Here is a 6623-nt window from a genome sequence, read left to right as displayed (position 1 = left end):
TATGTCATATGGCATATTACTTTGGGGTAACGCTGCAGATATTGAATCTGTCTTTATTTTACAAAAGAGAGCAATTCGGTTTATTTATAATCTTGGAGCTAGAGACTCTCTTCGGGATGTTTTTAACAGAGTAGGAATACTTACTGTTGCGTCGCAATATATTTACAACAATATCATGTATATTCACAGTAACATTGATCACTTTGATAAAATCAGTGATAATCATTGTATATGCACTAGAAGTAAGGATAAACTTATAACGCCAAGTTTCCGACTCCGCAAAGTCAATGGATCCTTCTTGGGGCAAGGTATCCGTTTCTATAATAAAATTCCGCAGAAATTTTTAACTTTGCCGTTTAGTAAATTCAAATCGTTTGTTAAAAATACATTGGTAGAAAAAGCATACTATTCAATACAAGATTTTGTAGATGATAAAAAAGCGTGGAGTTAATACCTGTTGACTTCCAAGCAGGATACATTAATTGAAATAATTGTATTTAATTGACATGACGTTGTATTTTTTAAATGTTAAAAAAGAGTAACTACTGAGTTTCTTGCCGGTTCTTCTCGGTAGAATCTACTTTCCGAACCGGTGGTAGCTTCACTTAATTGTAAAATGACGATTCAAAAGTGCTTATAAAAGCCTACTTGAATAAAGTTTATTTTGATTTTGATTTTGATTTTTTTGTTGTCAAAGGACTTGTAATATGATTTAATGTAATTGTACTCGGTTCCTATACTGAGAAATGTCTTGTATTTTATCTTAGAATGTTTTTTTTTTTTTTAATTAACGATATAGCATTAGGTCGTCGTGTATTCATCCATAGAAAGTCATATATTATTTTAATCTATGTGATTCAATCATCTTCGAAAACTGAAACTAGTAAACGATAGCGAAATTGTTTGACTTAAATACAGTATTTTATTTGTATTGGTCAAAATGACTTCATATAATAACAAAAAAAAATCTCTATATAAATAATAAACTAAAACACTATACTTTCAAGCACTCTACATATTTTCATCATACATAATGTATTACATATGACCAAATTTTATTTTTCATATCAATTTCGAGAACTGCGTTTAAATAAGAAGTAACACAGTGGTGACAGTAATAATTATTTAGTGATACATGCAGGTTTTCTCACGATATTTTCATTCATTGTTCCCGTGGTAGCTAGGTTTGAACCCACTATCATCAGCTAAGATGCACGCGTTCTAATAGTTCGCCTTAGTTCTGTATTCTACAATTAATATACATGATATTCATTTATCAGTAATCGATGAGATTCCCTCCGCGCTCTACAAGTTTCTCTGCGGTCCCGATCGTTAACAAACTGCTAAACAATACTCCTGGTACGAAACTTGTCCTAATCCAATATATTACATATTTCCGTACGTGCTTCTGTTAGTTAATGTTCTGTATGTATATGTGTATAATATATACTTATACAGTAAATATACAGATGAAGAGAAGTGGTTAGAACGCGTGCATCTTAACCGATGATTTCGGGTTCAAGCCCAGGCAAGCACCACTTTATATGTATATATACATATATGCTTAATTTGTGTTTAAAATTCATCTCGTGGTCCGCGGTGAAGGAAAACATCGTGAGAAAACCTGCGTGGATCTAATTTCATCAAAATTCTGCCACAAGTGCATTTCACCAACCCGCTTTGGATTAATGGGAGAGGAGACTTAGCCCAGCAGTGGGAAATTTACAGGCTGTTACTTTACTTTACTTTAATAAGTAGTGAAAAGTATAAGTTTGTACTACAGTCCAACCTCATTTAGAATTTGAAGTTTGTTAAGTATTTAAATATAATTAAAAGAATCGATTGATAATAATTACAGATATTTAAATGCACGTTAAAAATGTAAGGCACATGCAATCTCTTCATCAATAAGACTCCAACAATATCAATTGCAAGAATGCTATCAATAAACTTTGCGGTAATGAGCCGTAATTATCATTACATACTATAAAACAAAGCCGCTGTCCGTCTCTATGTATGCTTAGATCTTTAAAATTACGCAACGGATTTTTTTTTAATAGGTAGAGTAATTCGAGACATTTTTGTATATAATACATGGAAAATATAGTAGAGAAAGACTGATAATTTTAGAAGTTTCTAATGTGATGTCGTAATTTAACAAAATCTATAGTATATTTGGTTCAGTATTGTACCCGTGCGAAACCGGGGCGGGTCGCTTGTATGCTATATAATTCATAACCTTCCATAAGTATGTATATAGACTAGCGGCCCGTCCAGGCTTCGCATGGGTGGACATAGGTTTTTTTTTTTAAATCTTAACACAGTACATGATTATCTGTGGATACTCACAATTCGATTTGAAAATCGTGTTTTTTTATTCAAGTAACGTAGTTAATCTTAAGAGATGATTCATCTTCTTTTGTAAGTTAAATTAAGTTAAATTATATTAATTTATTTGTATAAGGATTAATATAATAAAAAGGTATGAATAGCGTGCATAAAGCGACCGGTGTTTGTTTTCTATTTCTATGATTTATAAAAATCGTGATATCTATTGAATGGTATAGCCGATTTGAAAAACTCAAGAAGTAATCTATACGAATTGAAACAGACTAGAAAACAATATGATTTTTTTAGATAAGGATTTAAACAGAAGTATCAATAACGTGGTCTAATTTTGGTCGGTATTTTCATTAACTTTTAAAATATAAAATGTGGTTAGTATGACATAACGATAATAGTCTGACATATGGTATCGCGAAGATTTTTGTAGATTCCATAGAGTTCCCGCAGTACAGCGACGAAAGTTTTAGTGCAATTTTCTTGCAACGTTACTTAATTTTTAGTAAGGATCCCTCAATCTTTTCTAGCAATAAATATACTCATAGCGTATTAGTGTTTTAGTTCAACTATTGGTGTGCAAAAAAAACAAAATTTATACTCACAAAAGAACATAATCGTAAAATATTAATCGTACCAGGAAGCTTAGTGGCAAAATGTGACAAAAAATTATTGCTGTTATTGAAAATAATAATAATAATAAGACAGACAAAGGATACACGTACACTACTATTCATGCCTATCATGGCCTATGTCCAGCAGTGGACTAATATGGGCTCATATTAGTCCACTGCTGGACATAGGCCTCAAAGGCACGCCACTGAGATCTTTCTCCAGCTACTCGCATCCTCCCAGCATCCATCGCATCCATCACTATTTGTCAACCGACTTCAAAAAGGAGGTTATCAATTCGTCTGTATTTTTTTTATGTTTGTTACCTCATAACTTTTAACTGGATGGACCGATATTGATAATTTTTAATCGTAAATCGACTTTTAGGTAGTCTAATATTTTTCATTTTATTTTACTTAGGAGGACTAAAAAATATGTTGAATACGCAATTATTTTTATTACTTTTTAGTGCATATTTATTTGTTTTAAAATAGTGTTTTATTTGAAGTCGGTTTTTGTTTAAATTTTTATTTATCAATGTAAACATTTCACAAATTTGATACTATGAACTGTTACATAATACCATTTGATATTAAGTAATGACTTAAAACGAAAATATACTTACCTATTAATTTAGTCAGTTTAGATTAAAATTAAAAAAAAATACATTAAATAATTTAATGGGTTCACTATTATTGCCTTTGATATGAAATAATTATTATTAGTCAAATAATAATTAGGCATGCATCCAGTTAATTACCCGTAATTTCCTTTAATTGTTTTATTATGTGTTTTAAATACTTATTTAATAAAAAAAAATTGATTGTATATAAAAGAGTGTGTATGAAATTATTATTCTAGACAGAAGAATATAATATTAATTATATATAATATTTTTGACAACTGACAGGTACATGTATTGTCTTGCTTACAACAACATGTAACACGTACATCCTGTAATTTCCCCACTGCTGGGCTAAGGCCTCCTCTCCCTTTGAGGATACATATACCACGGGTTGGTGGATTCACATGTGGCACAATTTCTTTGAAATTAGGCAGATGCAGGTTTCCTCACGATGTTTCCCTGCAGGTTTCCTCTCGAGGTTAATTGTAGACACAAATTAAGCACATGAAAATTGGTTTGGACCCTCAGTCATTGGTTACGATTTAGGTACGTGTTCTCACCACTAGACCATCTCGGCCTTTTTCATCTCGGGTCTGATCGATAAAATTCTTCTATCTAGATCTAGCAGATCTCATATAGCCAAAAGGTTTTAAAAACGAAAATTCTTCTGGAGTTAAAATTATAATCTGATTATTAAAGATCACTAATTGTTTCGCGTAGTTATGTAAGAGTTAATCGATTTTCCACTAATTAACAATGACACCTAATTCATATCTATTTATAGATTTCTCGAAAGGTGATTTACGTTTTGTTATAATTATTCAGCTGTGCGGTTCTGTACTTCACGCTCATCTCCGGAGAGTTTCGAGTTTCATGCAGAATACCTTTACCAGTAGGCGCGAATATGGATGTTTCCTTCACGTTGTACGGTTTGAAGGCTGTCTGAGCCAATATAACTACCACAAAGGACATAACATATTAGTTCTCAAGTTTATTGGCGTTGGAAGTTGGTGACTTATTATTTATCATTGGCCAATTGCCAGTCTCTCCACCTTCTCTTTACCTCGGCAACTACTCGCAGTTTATCTCAATCTTTTAATCTTGCTTTATTTGAAAAATCATATTGAACCTCTCAATTCTGAGTAATATTAAAATGAATAAAGCAAATGTGTGTAGTTGTCGACATTTGTTTGAAATGCAATTCCGATTCCGAGAAACATATTGGGTATATGACATTGATGTATATGAAAGGATTTTTTGGTTATATTTTGGTTCTGTGGCAAAAAGCCTCTTTATAATTTGATTATGTTACCTGTCAATCAAAAATGTTGAGAGATTTTCTTTTATTCTTTTAAATTTGTACGATAAGACTGTTTAACAGTTTCGACGTATAATACTTATTTACATATAAATAGTTTAAATGTATTGCATCATTAGCGCAATAGTGTACGGGGCGCCAAGCTATGCAAGAATTCCCTGCCATCCTGACCAATGGGTCTGCCCACTGGGGCTATTATCGTCACCACTTCTACTAAATTATCACTTAGTAGTAGCTTAAAAGGAGGGTTGTATAGTAATACTAGTAATTCTTTATTCATTTTAGGGAATTGCTAGTGTTATGTTGAAAAAAATATATGTCATAAATCATAAACGTTTGTACATCTAAAAATTTTCGAAAATTATATCCAAAACAAGTTGATGGAATTTTGACGTACATTTTCGTGATGACTCATTTTCGGCATCAAAAAATGTTTAAACAAAGTCGTCATATGTCGTGACTGATGATGCCGTAATGTGGATCCTATCAGAACTCCTCCATAAATACAAGATCTCCCAGCGCTGTGCTTAGAGTATAATAGGAAGATAAAAAGTGAAATGAAATTATATGGAAATTGACATAGATTACAAAATCAGCTGGCTATATTGGCAGTGGGCTAGCCACGCATGGCCATGCCATTGGCCATTGGAACAAGTGGAGACCAAACAGAGCTGGTGACCAACTGCGTCTATGACATGCCTTAACTGAATACAGAAGGTACAAAAGAACCCAGAACTTTGTCGAATCTTGGTATTTGCCATATACATGGTTGACGAATGCCAGTTGAATTTAATTTTAGATATGAAATGGATTTTCAGAAATCAATTTTAACATGTTATCAATTACGTCGAAAATTAAATAATTATTATAAATGACTTAATATTTTAATATTGATTACGAAATATTATACCATTAATATATATATATACAACACGTATACAAGGAAGTTTTAAACCTTGTAACAATTTATGTAGCTGACCATAAATAAAAACATGATGATGATTTTAATGCACTGCAACTGAACATGGATAATAATTCATAGACAATAAATGAAGCATTGGTAAATCATTTATTATAATAGTGAACATAATAATTATCTAACAATTGCATAGATAATTCATATACTAAAAGTATTAATCATTCAAATCAGTCTATTTCCAATTTACAATATTATTATCAACTAAACTGTGTATGGAATACGAGAGTAACTCATTTATATTCAATTAAATCTCGTAAGCAATTTTGTTATGAACTTCATCAGAATTGCAAGTATTTATTAGATGTTATTAAGACAAGTCTTGCTTCAATATTTTGGACCAGCGGTCAGTAACACATATTTAATTTATCTGTGTTTTTTTTCCACTTCTAACGGTAACAGGACCGAACATTTGGTTAATTTTATTTGTAATCGTTACAAATTTTTACAGATTAAAAATAATTTATGTCATTATTTTTTTTATTAAAAACTTTTTTTTCTATTTGAAGCGAGGGGAAGCTGGACCTAAATTAAAATTGAATATTAATATTTAGCCATAAAACAGACAACAAAATATTCTTTGTCATGACTACAACTATTCTACAACTTCAAGTTATACGAAATCTCATTAAAATCCAGTCACTTTCCAGTTTGTGATTTAGTAACGAACATGCAAACTATCGCATTATTAGACAATAATTATTTTATTAATGTGATTATTTTTGTTGAATAGGTTTTTAATATATATATTA

This window comes from Vanessa cardui, chromosome 13, assembly GCF_905220365.1.
Source record: "Vanessa cardui chromosome 13, ilVanCard2.1, whole genome shotgun sequence".
NCBI lineage: Eukaryota > Metazoa > Arthropoda > Insecta > Lepidoptera > Nymphalidae > Vanessa > Vanessa cardui.
The sequence above is the reverse complement of the archived record's forward strand: the minus strand, read 5'-3'. Positions refer to the sequence as shown.